The sequence below is a fragment of the Neophocaena asiaeorientalis genome, unplaced genomic scaffold, assembly GCF_003031525.2.
Source record: "Neophocaena asiaeorientalis asiaeorientalis breed wild unplaced genomic scaffold, Neophocaena_asiaeorientalis_V1.1 scaffold180, whole genome shotgun sequence".
Lineage (NCBI taxonomy): Eukaryota > Metazoa > Chordata > Mammalia > Artiodactyla > Phocoenidae > Neophocaena > Neophocaena asiaeorientalis.
The window spans coordinates 979,030-997,711 of NW_020173697.1; the positions used below are offsets into that span (position 1 = coordinate 979,030).

Below are 18,682 nucleotides of genomic sequence, written 5' to 3' on the forward strand. Positions count from 1 at the left end.
TCCCAAGTCCAAGAGGCTGAGCAGAGACTGAGACTAGGTTGCCAATTTGAGTTGAACTTGATCTTCCCGCCTCCAGGCAGGATGCTGCGACCTGGAAGTGATATCTCCTCGCTTGTCAGGGATTCTGGCAGTCTGGAAACTCTAAAAATCAAGAAATTCAAGGAGATGAAAAGAACCAGAAACTGTAGTAAGAGAGGGAAAGCAAAAGGAAAACAATTGTGCACAAAAATCGAAGGGCTTTCGGAATTTTGCCTGCGTTTCCAACAACCCTAGTTAAAGCTTGTTTGTCTCCACTTCGCTGGGTTTCTCCACGCGGTTTCTAGCGCGGTTCCCTTGCTCAGTATCTCTGGGGTTCTTTGCGTGGGAAGGGCGCTTACCAGCGCGGCTGGCCTCCTGGAGGGCTCTGCCCACGGGCGGTGGTAGGAAAGCTGGGGTCGCGGCCTGGTGGTGGTGGGAAGCCCCGGGGGGGTGGTGGTGTGGGCAGGTCCGGGCGAGGCCCTCACCGACCAGGTACTGGAGGGGTGCCCGCGCCGGCCGTCCCAGGGGAGCCTCTGGGCTGCTCACCGTTCCGGACAGCTGGGGCCAGAGTGATCTTATTATAGTTATTCATGGTCAGGATGATTTCTTAAGCCAAGACCAAAAAGAAATGGCTCCAAGCGAGCACGCCAGTGCAGCTGCGCTCTGCGCGGTGGCTGTGAGTGGGGCTGGCACCAGCGACAACGTCCCCAGCTGCTGCTTCGGTATCACTCCGTGCCGGCGGAGAGGCGCACGACGGCGGCGGGCTGTGAGCTGCTGAGTGTGCAGTGGTGCGGGGCTGGAAGGCAGTTACGTGAAACAGTTCGACCACACCGTGCTTATGGTCGGCGGAAATAGAAGACGTCCCTGGCATACTTAAGAAGACTTACTAACCCCCCCCCACTTCCTCCGAGAGGCAGGTTTAAAGTAAATCTCTCCTTTGCTAAGGATGACACCGCCCCCCGCCCCCAAAAGCATTCAAGAGTTCGGACAGATCTGCGACTCTTGTAGAATCAGGAATGTAGCGACGATCCAGATTGAGCCCCTTGCCAGAGGCTGAGTGGCAAACGCCTTAATGCATTTTGGGGCCAGGTGCACCTGGGCTGGATCCTGGCTTCTGGACTTACTGGCTTTATGATCTTAAGCCAGCGTCTTGGCCTCGCCGGGGTTGTTTTCGCGTTTGAAAAATGGGGACATATGCCCAATAAGGGTTTGAAAGTTCCTACCTCCTAGCCCTGGTGATCCTCATCGCTGCGTATTTATTCATCTTCGGGGAAACCACCGCACTTTCTTCCTAGAAACACGGGAAACGTGACGGAACTGCCATCCCCTCTTCCCACCGCGAGGTGTGGCTAACTAAGCAATGGCCTCCCTCCCTCGACCCGCGACTCTGGGGTCTCCAGGTCCTTCCCTTGGGTCTCACAAGCGCCTTGCCCCGTAATTTACATTCTCCGACTGGCGGGCGAGGTCTGATCCTTGCTTTCTTGCGACTGCCTTCCAGCCTGTTCTATAACCCTCTCGCTGCACGTCTGGAAAGCCCACATTAGAACGCCCCGGAGGACGATCCCTCCAAGCTGGCCGGAACCTGCGCAAAAACCCGGACTTGCGATGCCCGTGGAGCAAGAGCTCCTATCCACCTGCCGGGCGGGCCAGGCCCCACGTGCGTGACTAGGGGGCCTGGGAGTGGGAACGATGCGAGGGCCAGCTGGCCGCAGGGACCAAGAGGCGACAACTGCACTGGCCCTGGAAGAACCCAGGGATTTGGGCCGTAGGGAGCCGCGTGGGCCTGGGCTCCTCAGCCCCTCCTGCGCCTTCGCCCACGCAGAGAAGGGTTCAGGATTGGCGGGTGCTGCGCCCCGCTAACTAAGCGCTGCTTCCCAGGGAATCCTGCATTGCGGGCCAGGATCCCTTTAAAACTTTTTCACTAAGGAGACTTAAACACCTTGCATATATTTCCATACTGGTCACGCCCTAATTATGGAAAATCGCGTTCCTCCTGCTGATGGGGCAGCAGGGCGCCGGGGCAGTGGAAGACTCTTGGAAGTATACATAAATAGAAAAAAAAAATGTTCAGTTTGGACCGTTTGTGGAGTGTCCGGAACCGACAGATTGGCGGCTGGAAACGGGGGGCTTCTATGTCACCTTGAGAGCTGGGTAGGCAACAGGTGAGTGAGATTGGGGCTGCCCCTGTAGGAGGTCAGGACTCCTTCCTGGGCTCGTATTTGGCCAGCACCACCATTCAACAGGGACCCAGTAAAATCTCTTAAGCTTGCAGACTTGGAAAGGGAGGAAGGTAGCCAGGCAACGGAATTGCGGAAACATCCTCTGGGTCACGTGAACTTTACTGCAGATCAGGAAGTTATCTAACAGCTGCCAAAAATCTTCTGACTCCAGAGCTCCAAATGTTGACTGTTTCTCACACCTCACCACCGGAGTCTGCTGCCTTGGGGGTTATTCACATTTCCTATTCCCTTTCTGCTTCAATCTACCCCCACCTGCCTGGTTGCATTTGGCGATGATTTCCTTTTGTCCATTCCCGATACCATGTGGTTCCCATACTTACCTGGGCTGGCTCTTTCCCCACCCACCCTCCGCAGGGGGAATTCCAAATCTCCTTAGGAGGGAAAGCCGGGTTGAGAAAGGGTCAGAAAAAGGAAGCCGAGCCTAAGGCCAGACGTGCAATATTATATTCTTCTCCGGGTGACTTTGAGTCATTCCAGAAAAAAACTGCAGCAGAATAAGTAATTTTAATGGGCCCCCTCCCTTTCTTCCACTAACGCGCTAACTCCCAAGTCCTGAGCCAGGTTCACGGGCAGGAACCTGGCCTTCTGTGGCCTGGTATCCCCAGAAGGGGCTGGTCAAGATCTGAGCACACAGTAGGCCCTGAGACAACTGATCCTGGTTGACAGACGGATGCTCTGAAGGAAAAGGAGCAACTGTAAGTAAAGGCGCCAGGTGTGTCCAGTTAATTTTCAAGCTCACAAAGGAGATCACCTCAGGAGGATCTACTGCCACTTTCAACACATCGCCCAAACACGAGGGAGGCCGCTTCAGCTGACCCATTGAACGGACAGGGCATCATTATGACTTCTGCCGACAGTGTTCATCTCCTGACCCTCGAGGCTCGAGGTGTGCTGAGCCCGCCCGACCGAATTCACACTCAGGCCAGACTCACTCCAGACAACCAGGAGCAGAGGCCTTCCCGGAGGCGAGAGTGCAGAAAAGCCGTGTCTTCTGCGCCCAGTGAATTTACGCTAGCTAATGGGGCGCCCGGGCCGTGCCCGAGTACTCGCTACCACGGGTGGGGGCGGGGATGCTGAGGTCGCGCCCCGATCCCCCGCTTCCCGGATTCCGCTTCTCTGGGCGGGCGGAGAGCAGACGCTGACTTGCTTGAGCACTGGAGCTTGATCGTGACTAACTGGAGGGGTCCTGCTGTCGTCCACCCGGACGTTACTGTCGGCTAAAGTTGTTACAGCTCTTTTTCGGCGCTAACCTTCCCCTACGCATTTGTAGCTATCCACAGGCGCCGACTCCGTCCGCGTGGCGCGCACCCCGGAAGAGCTCGTGGAGACCCGGAAGCGGCGGGAGCGCCGACGTCGACCTGCTCTCGCGGTCTAGCCCTTCCCGCCCCGCCCACTTGCGAGGCGCCGGGGTTGTCGAAGCCTCGCGTCGCGCGAGACCTGCGACCGCGTCCGCGCCGCCCTCCCGCCCGGCAGCGGGTAGTTTCCCGCTTCTGAGTCCCGGCCGTTGGCGGCTGTTGGCGGCCGTTACCTCCCCGTTGCCGGGAGGAGTCCGAGCGGATTTAGAGTCCTCGGAAGTCCACCGTGCCGTCCGGCCACGGGTAGAGGGAGGCAAAGGGAAGGAGGACTTGACAGTGGGCCTGTCGGGGGCCATTCGGTAAACTCCAAAGAGCCGAGGGTCCTGAGGTAACTCCTAACTCTTAACCGCCGTGGGCAGGACGCCTCGGGGCTAGCCGGGCCGGTGTCCGCGACGGGAGAGCGCGGGGCCGCGGGCGTCGGGGCAGCACCTCGGTACACGTGGCCGGCCTACTGGGGGCCCGCACCCTGGCCTCGCTGTTTTCCTGTCTGTGGGGCTCAGGCGCGGTTGGAGAAAGAATAATGTCTCTACTTTCAGGAAAAACATCAAAGACCGGGGCTGCGCAATATGGAGCGCACATGGCGGTCTCCGAATGCCGGACCTGCCAAAGCATGTTTCGCAGGATTTTCTTCCTTCCCTTTTTGTCCATCCCCGCTCCGCCCTCACCCCAGGCTTTTCTTGTTTTCTCCCCCAGTGGGAGGGAGCCACGGGCTCGCGAGGAGGCTGCGAGGCGATCCACGACCTTTCGGGATGTGATGCTCACCCGGGACGGGGCTGGGGGACCGCAGAGCCGTGACTCGCCTGGGACCCAGAGCAGAAACTCCAGGTCGCTTCTGGCATTTTACCTGCAAAAGCAGGTAAGTTTCCTGCTGGTTAGCGAGCCCTTAATGTCACGTTACACCAGCTGAGTCCTCAGGCCTCAGCGCCTTGCTCTCCTTAGGTCAGGACTCTTCAATAGTTAATGAATATTGAAGTGGAGGGAAGGCAAAAGCCTGCAAACCTGGCTTCAGTTTACTTTTTACTTCAGTCTAAACAAGATTTAGGTGCAAAGCTTCTCTTCCTCATTAACAGCTATGTTAAAATCATTACTGCTAAACAATAGGAGACCAGTATCGCAGTTCTTTAAATAACCTAGCAGAGAGAGGCAAGGGACAGTTGGCTCAAAGTTCAGGCGGTTTGCTTCAGGAATTTCTCAAGGTGAAATCTCAGAATGTGAGGGGTCATTAAAATGATCTAGGTTCAACTTCTGAACTTCCTGGAAGGTGAGCTGGGCCCTAACTAGGTAGTTACTAGCCCAGGGCATAGGCTAGGATGGAGCTGGGGAAGTGCTCTCTCTCCCAGGCTGATGCCTAAGAGCTCACTGCCCCTCACCGCCCTCAGTGGAAGGACAAGCTGGATCATTTCGTCTCTTCTCGCCACTTCTGTTAAATGGATTGCTGTCTCCTCTGAAAAATGATCTCAGGCTATTCTCCTTCAGCACATTTACACGTAGGGTTAGTATTAAAGGTAGGAGTAAATTCTTGGGGGCTCCCATTTAACAAAAGATCCATGCCGTCGCCAGAACATGCAGCTTTTTCTAATGCGCTACTGATGATAGTGGGGGAAGGAAACACACCGCCGCACATGGAGCTGGTTAAACATGAATCTCATCAAATCTTCCAGTGTCTGGTGACTTGTGTGGCTTATATACCCAGACCGGTGGGCAACTTACCTGACAAGCAGTTAGAAAATCTGGACTTTACACCTGGCTTTGCCATCAACCTGCTGCATGTCCCGACCAATTTCTCTGGATTTATTTCTCTCTCTATATACACGTTTTTAATTTTTATTATATGTGTGTATTACATATTTGTGTGTATGCATACGCATGTACTTATGTTATTAATTTTTAATCCTGGTAATCTGTTGGTTCACAAACCTAATTTCTGTTTTTATATTCTCTGATGCTGTTGTATGTATCAACATACAGTGAGTCCCTTACCCCTACCAGATGAAGAAGCAACAGAGCCAACACCGACACCCTGCTTATTCCTGTATTAAGTTAATAAGTTAATCAATGAATGTTAAACCTGCATAGTTCTTTAGAGCTGCTTCTGCCCCTTCTTCTTGCAGATGAGCACACGAGCCCAGAGAGCTGATTTCCCCCGGTCGCACAGCTAGAGAGCCCAGGATGGCTTCTTGCTCAGTGCCATACTCTGTGAAAATTATTGGAGAGACCGGCCAGGTGAGCATGGGTCAAGTCTCTAGGATACTTCCTTCTACTACCCAGCCATCCACACTCCTCACCCCACTTCGCACTCAGAACAGCAATACCCAGACCAGAACATAGTAGTCTTGGGTTCAGGAGTACAAATTTAAAGCAAAACTCGAAGTCAGCGCCGTGTCACTTGTGCTGCGCTTCTTTAAACATTCCTGCTCTATTGTGTGGACTGTGAGCCCACAAGGAGCTTTGGGCCAAGGTTACAGGTCCTCTAATGAGGATACAGCCACAAGTCTCACATGTCTTTAGAGTCTCTTTAGAGGTAGAAATCCATGATCAAACTTAATAAAGAGGCAAAACAATAATTAACAAATTTATAAAGTAAAGCCAATGTTCAGACTAATATTTCACTGATGCTTTTCCCTCACACAACACACTCCCAAGTTATCAACATTGGGTGCAGGTGGAAGAGCTAACAAAGCAATTATCCAGCATTAATAGTAAGATGGTAAAGCTGCTCTTGCTTGCTTCGGGAAGCACCTTCTTGATGTGAGATAAGGATGTGGGGAACTGTCTGCCATGTTGGAAATTAAGTGTGGGTGCTTTCTCCTGTCTTGGTCGACCTTGATGAGCCTGTTGATGCCGCCTGGCTGGAATCCAGAGTGTTTCAGAGGAACAGTTGTAATGTGTTTCCCATGGGTGTGTAGCGCAACAGGCAGTTTCTCTGCACTGAAGCAGCCTCTTCCTCTCTCACCTGCAGGCTGGGGGACCTTGACAACTTGGAGGCTAAAAGAACCCCACATAGCACCAGGGCTGAGGGTGTCTCCCTCAGCAGGGAGCTTAGGCCTGTGGCAATGGGCCACCCAGCCCAGACAGCCACTCCAGGCTGTTGTCCTAGGTAGGACCGGAGCAAGGATACCCACCTTCCACCTTTGAATCTGGGCGATTATGTAAGGTGTTCGTTGCAACTCTAGCTGTGCAATAGAGTACAAAGAGCTCTCTGCCCATTCCTCCTAAACCTCCTCCTCAGGGTCCTGGTCTGGACCATTTCTCTTCCTATATGAAAACCTCTCCCTGGGCTATAGTCAATCCAAATACTTCCTGAGATGGTTATGAGGATTAAATGAGAAAATCTACTAAACGTGCTTTTCACAGTGCTACGTATTTAGTAAGTACTAGATGCATGTTAGCAATGATTATCGTTATTACCGTTATTGTTTTTATTAGCCATTCTATGGTTTCACGTGACGTTGATGGCATATTTTTCTACAATTCAGACTTCTTCTAGGAGTGCTAGACCCAAATATCCCACCCCTTGCTGGAGGACATTTTCACGTCCTAAGTAGATGTACTTAGATTTTGAAAACTCGTCACGCTCAGAACGGAATGTGTTTTTAGTCCCTGTTGCACACTCATAGTCTGTTCTCCTAGGCTCTATGAATGGCACCACCATCCGTCAGGAGCTAGACCGTAACCTGGCAACTCCCCCCAGGTCCTCCTATTATCTTTCAAATCCACCCTGTCTACCGCCTGCCTCAGTGATGACAGGTACTGAGTTTGCTTCATTCCATTATTGCTCCTACTGCCAGTGTGCTCTCCAGTCTGTGCTCCCAGCAGCCGGTGTTATCTTTATATAATGCAGTTTGATCATGTCATGCCCCTACTCTAAATCTTTCATTCACTCTGCATAGACTTCAGGAAAACCCAAATGCGAGCATGTGATGCTCCTCACATAACGTCTCCTTTCTCACCACTTTCCCTTCACACATGCTGAGCCCTGGCTCTGCTGAACTGTGTTGAACAGCCCAGTTTCTTTTGCCTTCATGTCTCTGCACGTGTTGTCCCTCTGCCTGCTGCACACCTTCCTCCTCATCCATAAGGTAGAAGGATGTCATTCTCCTTGTCCTTCAAGATTCCACCTGGGTGTCTGCTCTTTTTGGGCTCAGGCTGACTACAGAGTTTATATTCTACAGGAGTGTCATTTCTCTCTTTTCCACTAGGTGTGAGTTCCTGAAGGCAGTAGAATAGGTCTTTAATCTTTGTGGCCACAATGCTTTACTGGCATACAGTGGGTGTCCATCACGTGTTTGCTGAATATGAGAATGGCCCAGAATTAGAATGAATATCTTTGGTATTATAGCTTCTCATCATCAAGATTTGGGGCAAGTTATTTTTTTCTGAACTGCAGTTTTTTCACCTGTAAAGTGGGGATTAATGATGCCCCCTAATGTTATGAGGGTTAAATGAAAAGTGAATGCCAAAGTCTCCAGTAAACTGTGTAGCACCGTACCTGAGTCATCATTATAATAAATGCAAACCCACATTTCCCGTGCGTGTACACATTTCCATTCATGCACGTAATGTGTGCCTGTTACGTGCATCCATGTGTTTGTTGGTGCACCTTCATGATTACCTGGAAAAGCAGCTTCCAAACATACCTTTCTCTAGGTCCTCCCCCCTTTAAAAGGCCAGCTGAAATAGGTGGCTAGGTAATTACTTCAGATAACTAGTTCAGGTTTAGTAGTAGTGTTCTGCATTGTCCTTCTGTGAGTTCCTCACATCCATGCACACAAACAGTGCGGATTTATAGAGCTCTGAATGGGTGTTAGAGTCCATTACCATTTTTATTACGACTATCATTGTACTTTTCTACTAAAGCTGTAACGTCGAAAGCACTTCCCGGTGGGCTTTTGTTTTATTTTCACATAGGTCACTTGTAGCAGTTACTGAACATGTGGTTTTCCCCATTTTGCATGTGAACAAACCCAGGCACAGGGGGTTCCTTTAACAAGCTGCCCCCTTTCCAGTGCTGCAGCTGCGTGGAGATCAGAGCCCCTTCTCCTGTCTCCTTTCTTTTCCCGCAGGTCAGTGTAGGAAGTTTGCGCAAATCAGCTGATCGTAAAACCAGCCAGAGCCCATCAAGGCGTAAATTGACCAGTGCTGATAATGCTTTGAGTTGCCACAGTTATTTCTGCGCTTCGGGCCTGCCCTAAATGTGGAATCCGCTCTTCTAACATCAGTAGCGAGGGAAATTCCTGGGTTTTCCGTTCCCTGGAGGGTAATTGCCTGTCCTTCCGCGGTGCGCAGTTGCGAACTGCCCGGCCACCCCAGGGCTTTGAAGGGGGGGGGGCGCCCCGGGCCGCCTTCCCTCCGCAGTGCCCTTAGCACCTCGCCCACTTCCTCGACCTCCCGCCTCTCTTGCTCGAAAAAGCCAGGGGGCGCCAACCCTCAAGCCAGGCCCGAGCCCAGGGCGCAGAGCCGGGAGGAAGGGTGGGCCGGGCTGGCGCTCCCTCCCTGCACCCTCTCCCCTCCCCTGCGCACCCCTGGAGGGATACGAGGTGTCCTGTGTGCCACATGCAGCTTGGGGAATGGAAGCAATTAACGCCGTGAGGTTTCCTGGCTCTTTGCGGTGTTTTCGGTGGGTTTTGATTTGGGGAAGGAGGGCGCGGAGCAGGGCAAGCCCGTTCCAATCTGCCAGCATCCTGTGTCTGCCTGTCTGCGCTGCAGATGACGCGCGGGCCCGCACTGCGGGGACAGGAGAGGCCCCGGTGTCGTGTGCTGGGCCTACCTGAGATGAGGGACAGAGTCGGTGCAGGTCCGAAAGAGGCAGAACTGGCCCAGCGGTGAAAGGAGGGCTTCCAGCTGCCCTCATATGACAGCTGAGGGTCTGAATCTATCAGGAAAGGCACACGTTTCAGCTTTCAAACCCCGTTTTTCATCCTTGAAATGTTTCCAGTCTTTGAACTGCTTTTATTTAACAGGGAGAAGAGAGAAACTCGATTATGCGATTATATCCATTTACTTGATTTAAACCAAACTACAGTGAACAAAAATGTTTGTTGAAACTTAGAAAATAACTGCTTATCTGGTAATGAGAGTTTAGCCATCCACACGTGCCGCTGTTTCAAATAATCACCAAATTTGAAGTTAAGATGAATCCAGTAAAAGTAATTTTTTTGTATTTGTTGGAATACTAGGAGCATAGAGTTGGAATTATGGCCTGTAGCGATTTTAGGATTTTAATTGAAATGACAGTAACGCACATACAAACACGTAGAGCTCTCAGCAATGCTGGTCACAATGAGAGTGTGCTATTAATGCTGCCTTCTCTGGGGTGCTGGTGGTGAGTTTATTACAGTGTGGACTTCAGTGTTTTTCATACCACAGGTTGCCAACCATTAGTAACTCAGTAACATGGGATTTGACTAGCATTTTTAAAGTGGAATAGAAAAGAATAGAAAATGTTAGAAGGATGTTAAGGATATTCTTTCATAAGTCTTTCTTCTCGTGTATATATACGTGTGTACTGAGTCGCAGTGCAAAATGTATTTCTTATGGATTACAGTAAAAAGAAGTTTGAAAGCTATGGTTGTAGGAAAATCCAACAAGGTCCCCATCCATGTTATGCTCTTGAAGTTTGGGGTGCAGGGTTGGGGCTCCTGCCGCCTCCTGGTGCTCTGCAGTGAACTAGAGGGTATATGCCCCCTTGTAGACCTGACACTGAGTGTGACCCTCAGGGAAATGAGATCAGGAGGTGGGTATTCAGTTTTTAAAATCTCAGCACAGTGGGTTCTTTCCTGGTTACAAAAGTAATGCTTGATAAGAGATCACATCAGGCCTCAGACCCGGGGGAAAAAGATGGGCATGGAAGAATGAGATGGAGCCCCAGGCCTCAGAGAGGAAGGTGGCAACAGGAAGATGGGAACAGAACCTCTGCAGCAAAGTCCAAAGAAGAATTCTGCTTATTCAACCTGGGTGTGGAGGGGGGAGGGGCAGCTGGAGTCAGAAGTCTTGGAATGGGGAGTCTTTGTCTTAGCTTATCTTAGCAGGGGCAGGTAGAATAGTCTTAGACCAGTTTAGGAGCTCAGGGATTGACACAGGGCATGAGGAATGCTTCTGTCCCTCATCTTCCTCTCCGCCCCAGTGTCTAAGGGGAGCAGATACTACAAGACTTTGATTAAACCATGTTTACTAGAGGGGTAGGTTTTTTGTTTTAAGAGCCGATGGCTCCCTTTGGCTTTTGCTCCAATTTCCTGGTATAGGAGCCTGTCCTCAGGAATGTCAGCCAGGCCTGTCTTTTTTCCACTCCAGATACTGGGATTGGTTACCTGAGCCAGATCCAGATTGGGTATGGCCTCCCTTCTCTCTCTTCCCCTGCAAACATGCTGGTCATTGCTTTGACCCTGTCCCACGTGGTCAACCAGAGGGAAAGGAGACGTAGATTTGGACTTTGGGGCAATGGACCTAGCCCAGGCTCCATCTTAGCCTGACCAGACCTCTGCTGAGATGTATGCCATGTTCACCCCTAGTAATCAGGTGGGCATTGTTTCCACTTTCTCTTGTTCCAGAAATGTCTAATTCCCAACTGCAGGGGTTCTCAAACTTTGGGGTGCAGCAGAATCAGCCGGAGGGCTTGTTAAGCTACAGATTGCTTGGCTCTACCACCCGCCAGCTTTGATGCACCCAGGCTGGGGTGCGTTTCTAACACATTCCCAAGTGAGGCCGATGCTGCTGGCCCAGGACCAGACCTTGAGAACCAAACCAGCGGTCTGTTTTGAGAAGGGTGTTGGGGGAGAAGGTGACTGGTAGGCCAAGAGGAGAGCCCTCCTGAGATCTTGGCCTTAATACCACCTTAATTCCATGAAGCCTGCCTGCCCCTGCCCAAGCCAGTCCCCTGACAGTCAAGGCTGCCAGGGGATCACATCTGGAGGAGGGTGACTCAGTAACAGCGGCTCTGACTGGTTAGTTTGGGGACTCTCCATCTTGAGTGGACTCAGGAGAGGAGGGGTCCAGGGCACCTTACTCTTGGCAGCCACTGAGGACTGTGGTTGCCTGTCCCTGGAGGAGAGCCATGCTCTTGCCAATGGAACTCCTTGTGCTGCAGGGCCTGGGGTACACAAACTAGAATTCCCAGTAACTTCTGCAGCCAGAGGCAGGATACAGGGCAGGTTCTGATAATGAAATGCAGTCACATAAGATTTGAAAGGCAGAAAAGAGGAGGCCGCTGTCTTTCCTCAGCTGTGTAGGTGCCCAAGAAGGCTCTGGAAGGCATGGGTGTGGGCAGTGGCTGCATCCCATGGCCCGCTGCCTGGTCCCCAGCTTAGAGGGTATGGGGGCTCTCACGGCTGCTCCTCCAGCCCTTCCATGTGATAGCTTGTATTAAATCCCTCTGAGCTTGAAAGATCTGGAGTGTTTTCCGTTTCCTGTATTGAGCCCTGAGTGACATGGGGAGAGGACGGTCTGGGCACAGAGTATGGCGTAGACCCTGCAGCTGGTGAGGTGACCGTCCTGGGCGGGGGGACCTTTGGGGGTAATGAGCCAGGGCCAGGAGAGCTTGCCTGCTGACCTGAAACCCACAGCTTGTTCTGCCTCTCTCACCACAAAGCCTCCCTTCTCCCAGCTTCCCTCTCTGGATTTTGCAGCAAAGCAGGAAAACCAGCAATTTTTTTGAGAGTGTAGGCACACATTTTCGCTAGGGCTCCATGACTGTCTGCTCTGCCCATTTTGTTAGTTAATTGAATAGTGTCCTGTCCTGTGCTCTAATTTCTGGGCATTCACTCCCCAGTGAGCCTTTACCCTAGTTAAGGGAAGAGAGCGAGTTTTTGGTTTCCAGCCCGAGACTGAACAGCAAGTGACTTGAACAAGTCAGCCTGGCTCAGTGTGAACGCAGTGCTGGATGGGCGCTGCCGATCCCGGCCACGGTGGCGGACTCCGGGGCCACTTCCTCCGTCTGCCTTGCTGCCTGGCCCCACCTTAACGCCCTGAACTGCAGCTCTTATTCCGGAGCTGATTCTCTGGCTCAGCAGTTCTTCCTGAGCAGAGACAAGACTGAATATATGTCCCTTACTGATTGTTGTCCAGAAGGACTTGGTTGCTCTGGTCTCACTGCTCTCGGGCGCCGTACCCCCTCCCTGCAGGAGGAGACGTCTGCTGCACTTGGGTGTGATCATGTGAACTTGCTCTGGCCAGTGAAGTGGGAGTGGAAATGACTGCACTTGGTCTTTAGTCCCTCTTGCTACACGCCAGCAATGATGTAGATAGAGGCAGCGCCACAGTGATGACTGGCTGCAGGAACCCAGGAGGGACATGGTGCTAAAACTTTCAAAAAATATTAATTCTGTATTAGTTTATTGATTTCTGTGAAGTGGTTGGGACTTTAGAGGCCTAATTCATTGCACCTCTCACCCCAGCCCAGGTTTAGTCCAAAAAGGCCGGTGGTTCTTCCAAATGCACCAACGGGCTAGGTCAGGAAGGGGTGCAGGGAGTTACTCTACAGGCGGTCCTGTCCCCTGAAAACTTGGGGGGGAGGGAAATAGGAGAGGTTTCTGAAGGGATTTCATCACTGTAGAATTGTATCACTCTCTGTATCTGAAAGAATTTGCCAGAAATAGAAATATTAGGAGAGGCCATAAAAACTTTAATTCTTGTCTCATTTTCATTCTTCCATATTTGAAAGCCTAAGGAGGCCATTCAAGTGATGGATCAAGGTATTAAATAAAACTTTAAGCAACGGTAATCCTAACCGATAGAGCAGCAGCTCCATAGTAGGTGAACTGTGGCCTGAACCTTAACAGGGCAGACTTTCTGCCAAGTCTGCGAGGGCCTGGCTCCTCGTTAACTGATGGCCGGTGCTCCCAGCACAGTGCTCTGCTCTGGCTGCTGAGCCTGGGGAAATGGCGTTGTTTTGAAACCCAGTGCTCTTAATGAAGCAGTTCCTGGCCCTGAAATGTGCGGAAAAATACTTAAAAGTGCGATGAAAAACTCGTCTGTTGAAAAGCCAGTGACTTTCCAGGGTTGATTTTTAAATAATAGATTTGTTTTATTTGACACTTTGGTAAATGCTTTAATAAAACGTAACAAGGTCAAAGAAATTGTACAGTGTGTTTTATGTCCACAGCCTGGAATATCTGAGCTCTGCTTGCAAATGAGCATCACTAGTAGTAAAAATTTTGTTGCAGAATTTTTCATGGACTGTTTTGGAGTGTCAGACTTCAAGGCGCTATCACAGAATTGGCAAGGTTCAAGGGATTTTTACTGACTTAATAACATTTTTCTTTATTGTCTCCATAATCACCTGCTTCATGAACTGTGGCTAGAGCAGATGTTGCAACTGGTAATTTTCTTAGAACCCAAGTGCCATTATGTTTTTCCATCTTTTGATTTCCATCATTTCTGGGAATTGTTAGTAGATGGAATAAAAAGAGAATACATTATAAACAATTCAAAACACTGAAAACGAAATTCCTTGGACCTTTTACAGCTACCACACATGCAAATAAATGTGGCTTTGCATTCCATGGCATTTGAGTGGGGATTACATTTTCCTCATTAACCTCTTTCTTAACCAAACAGTATTGTTTTTCAAGTCTCTTTTATCGAAATCAAGTTTGACATTTTAAATTAATTCACACTCAGTTCAAGTGAAGAAGCAGAATGTCTTCTTTTGATCCCAGTCATTTGTGCAGTCCTGGCTGAACTGTGCCAAAGTAGGAAGGCCTCCTGGTTTACCATGAAATCGGGAGGTTGGTTGTATTCCTTGCAAAATCAAAACATTAGGGTACTAAGTATGTTTTTTCCTGTCCTACTAAGGAAAGAGGTGGAAAAATTAATCACGGATACACACCTGAGATCTGAAGTGCTTGCCTCCCAGTGGCAAACTATTTATAAAGTGAATGTACGTACTTCTAATTGAAGGAACAGCCAATCTGCCTTCCATTGGTCATAACCAGTAATTCCTCTGCTAATATGTGGACCTTAATTTGAAGCAGTGGGAATCTTCTCTTTTCTCCAGGAAAGTCAATAGAGTTGTTTAGAAAGACTGTACAATTTCGGTAGGAGGAGAAATACAACGTAAGAGTTTTTAAAACTTCTGTAAACACTTATGCATGTATCTGCAGTTCTTGCCCTGATACAGAACAAAAGTATACATCGGTTTCATTGTTGATATTTGGCAGTAGATGGTGAAATATTTGTGTGTATTTGGGTATGTCTAAGTAAAATGAGAGAGATGTTAAAATAACTCTCGGTCTGAGTTACATGCACCAATTTTAGGAAATCCTGTAGCAGTTGCTTTCACTATGCTGTTAGCCCTGTCTTGTTTTGTCAAGATTTCTTTTTCATTCCACCATCTTCTCATGCATTATTTTCAACTCCTGTAATCCTAGCTCAACGTGGCATGAGTTAGAGTTGGAAAGAGAAGCAACACTAGTTTTCTGAGTGTCCACAGTTTCAGAACACACCCTTTCATGTTATTTGACACCATTTTCTACATGTGCTTTCTTTAGAAAGTGGAAATATACATAATTGAGAGTTTGTCAGATGATACCATATTGCAAAATGTTTGCAAAACTGAATTATTGACAAAATGCATGTGATTCCAAAAGGGCCTGCTTGATTGAAAGCAGTTGCAGTATTTCAGCATGAGAATATTGCTCATCCTTTCTGTTTTTAGATTCTACAGAGCATACCTCTGGACTTCTGTCCGCAGAAAGCAGTTTCTACACAGCTAACTTGGAACAGGTTAGAGCTAGACTCTACAGCTTCTATTCCTGCAGTAAGCATTCAGGAAAACTGCTCTCCCTTGGTCATCTCTAGTTCATAGAAGACTGAATTCCCCTGCCTGCCTCTAGTGTCTAACACCACCTACTTGGCGTAATCATGCTTGTGCCATCCCAGCGTGTGCGGTGGTCGCCAAGATGCAGCTGTGCCCTCAGTAGGTCCTTTGAAAAGAGGCTCCTTCAGAATTGACTTGCTGTTCACGCCTCAGCATCCCAGCTTGGCTGACACTTAGCCTACTTCTGCGAATCACACCAAAATCAGTTCTGCCACTAACTAGAAACAAGGTCGTTTCCATTGTGAAAGAGTAATAGCCTCATGAAAAGTTGCATTTGCATACTTGGTGATAATAACAATTAGAATTTTTAAAAAAAATTTTAAAGCCTAAGTATGTAATATATGCGATGTATGGTGAGAGAGAATTTTTCAAAAATATAATGTATTTGACATCTCAATTGCCTTTTGACTAACACAGAATTAGCATCCTGAAAATTGATCAAAGAAGGAGAAAAGAATTTTGCTTTATTTTTTCATTTGCAATACACTTCCTTTGTCAAACTACTCTCTTAACTAGTAAAGAAAACCATCCACAGCAGTGTAGCTCATCTTTATTTGGAATTTCAGAAAAGCTACTGTCCCCAACTATTTTCTGAACTTTTCAAAGGACTTTTTGCTGTCTAGCTTCATCTTGTTTAAAGATGTTAGAGCTGTGTTGAGATTAATATCAGCAATCAGAAAGTAATATCATAGTCTGGTTGTCATTGTCCTGTGTAGACATGCTAGAACTAGATTGCCTGTGTTAAAAATTAATGGATTAGGGAAGAGAAGCATTCGGACTCTCAATGATGGGGGCTTCAGCTATCCCGGCATCTGCCAGATGTCTCATTTTCTAAACTCAGAACCTCTGATAAATTCATGATCTACCTCAATTAGTGCTCTCAGCCCCGGCTGCATGTTAGAATAATCCCAGACTTCTTTTTAAAAAAATGGATAGGCAGGCTCCACCCATTCTACCCTGAGAGCAGAATCTCTCAGGGTAGGGCCCCAGAGGTTGGTTGGTTTGTCTTTAAGTGCCCCTGCCCCCTAGTGATTCCAGCGTGCAGCCAGGTTGAAAATCGCTAACCCACATGATAATTTCATCTTTCAGAAGGGAGAGGAAGTGATGAAGAGGATTAACACCCTGCTTCTAATTCTGGCCACCTCAGAGGCTCTGCACGGAAAATCAGAAGTGACAGGAATCCTGGAAGAGGGCCACCTGGCCATCAGAAAATTCCAGAGAGATGTGGTCACTGCCAGACATACAGTCGGTTAGTTTGAGTTTTTAAATATCTCAGGAAATTATAAAAGCTTGACTTTGACCCCCTGGTCTGAGATTCCAAAAAGAAGCAGGGGAGAGTCCTCAAAATGAACTTCTGATGCTACAGTTGTAAATGGTCCAAAGCGAGGGTGGGTCGGGGTGGGAAGGAGAAGAAGAAAAAGGAAGGAGGTAGCCAAGAAGATTTACTCTCTTTGTGCAGGAAGCTGTTTGTTGAGATCAGATATATTTTTAAATGGTGTATGTAAAGTGTGAATGATGATCTGGGAAAACAAGCATGGATATAAAAAAACTGCCAAGAACGTGTGAGAAAAGAGTCAGAAAGACTAAATCCAGAAGGAGGCTAACATTCCCAATGATGAAGAGGGCTGTCAGAAACAAAAGCAAGTGTAGAATCCATGCATGGCTGGGATGGCGTTTCATCCATGTTATGTCAGCAGTAAAGATACAAGGTGACCACTCCCTCAGACTCTATGTTACACTTTAGAAAGGATGGGACAAAGTTTGGTAAGAGGGATTGAAGAATAAGATCACTTAGGAGCAAATGCTCGCTGTCCTAAATAAGTTGAAACATTGGTCTGGCAATAACAAACCGAAATATTAATAGAATTTTCAGATGAAATTGCTTTAATCATTAAAAATATGAAGATTGTGAGATGTGCCTGAGGACTGTTCCACATTTTTTTTTAAGAGGGAAGTAGAAAACGTCTTTGAACTGTAGACTCAATGACCTGCTGATTCTTCAGTTCAAAAATTCTAAAATTTACTTTAAAATGCAGTTTGAATGCAAGACTGCCACGTTAAATTATACCTATGACATAGTTAAAAAAGAGAGCAGAGACAAGGAAGCATAACCTTTGAAATAATCTAATTCAAATTCAGAAAGTCATAACCCTTGAGAATTCGATAAAAGCTTAATACACTCTTGGAATAGTTAAATAATACAGTGTAACTGACCACTCCAGAACTTAGTGGCTTAAAGCAGCTACTATTAATTTGCTCACAATTCTGCTGTTTTCCTGGGCCCAGCTGGCTGGTTTCATCTGGGATCCCTCAGGCAGCTTCAGTCATCCTTAGCTTAACTGAGACTGGATGGTCCAGGACCTCCTCAGCCACACGCCCAACGGTTGTTGCTGGCTGCCAGCTGGGGTGCCAGGGCTTGTTTACATGGTGGGCAGCCTTCCAGGAGAACGAGGGCAGAAGCAGCAAGGTCAAGGTTTAGAAGTCACATAACATCACTTATCACTTCTGCCTCATCCTGTTGGTCAGGGCAAGTTGCAAGGCCACCCCATACCCAGGGACAGGGAATCACATAATACCTTTAGATGAGAGTTGTTGCTGCTGGTGTGTCTAATCTACCACACCTCTCCTCAGAGAAAGGCTCTACACTAATACACACGAAATAGTTTAATTTCAGGGGATTCATGGACCCTCTCAACCCAAGTTAAGAGTCTTTATTCTAACCATTGGCATATTTAAGCAAGGAAATTGAGGTCCAAAGACACTAAGGACTGTTTGTTGAGTATACAAGCATAGGAGAGTGGGCTCTCACATAGGTGTTACACCTCCCAATCCTGTGCTGTTTTCATCATGCCCAATTGATAATCACCTCATTATTATCGGAAGTGGATTTTAGCAGTTTCCAAAGTCAACTTTTGACAACCAAATCTGGACAACGATTTAACTCAGATGTATACAGTAAAGTATAAGTATTTTATTTGATTTGCATATTCTACACATACATCCAGATAGGAAAGTAGACTGGTTAAAATAAGCAGACTAGTTGCAGCCCCAGCTTTCTGAACTCGCCAGATGCATTTTCCCTTTGTGAATTAGCAAGTCATCAGTGGAGCCATGAAAATATCTAGTTCCCTAAAGTTAATCTTTTTTAAAAGCATAACTCACTGTGCTTTTTATTTTAATGAAGAATTATACTCGGTTTTTCAAAGCTTTCATCAAGCTGATATATTCAGCCTAAAAGTATGAAAACAAATCAGCGT

General features: G+C 48.2%; 1 long non-coding RNA gene across 2 annotated transcripts in view; it reads left to right on the top strand.

Annotated features, from left to right (window-relative positions):
• The first annotated feature begins 3,663 nt into the window (after positions 1-3,663).
• The window catches only part of LOC112403168 (uncharacterized), a 57,552-nt gene continuing 42,533 nt past the window's right edge, over positions 3,664-18,682 (top strand). Inside the window, exons 1-4 of one of the 2 annotated variants that reach the window (XR_003003856.1) lie at positions 3,664-3,941; positions 4,307-4,469; positions 5,725-5,836; positions 16,515-16,674. This is a non-coding gene — a long non-coding RNA (uncharacterized LOC112403168). The remainder of the gene's footprint in view (positions 3,942-4,306; positions 4,470-5,724; positions 5,837-16,514; positions 16,675-18,682) is intronic. The other variant, XR_003003855.1, reaches the window with a different exon arrangement.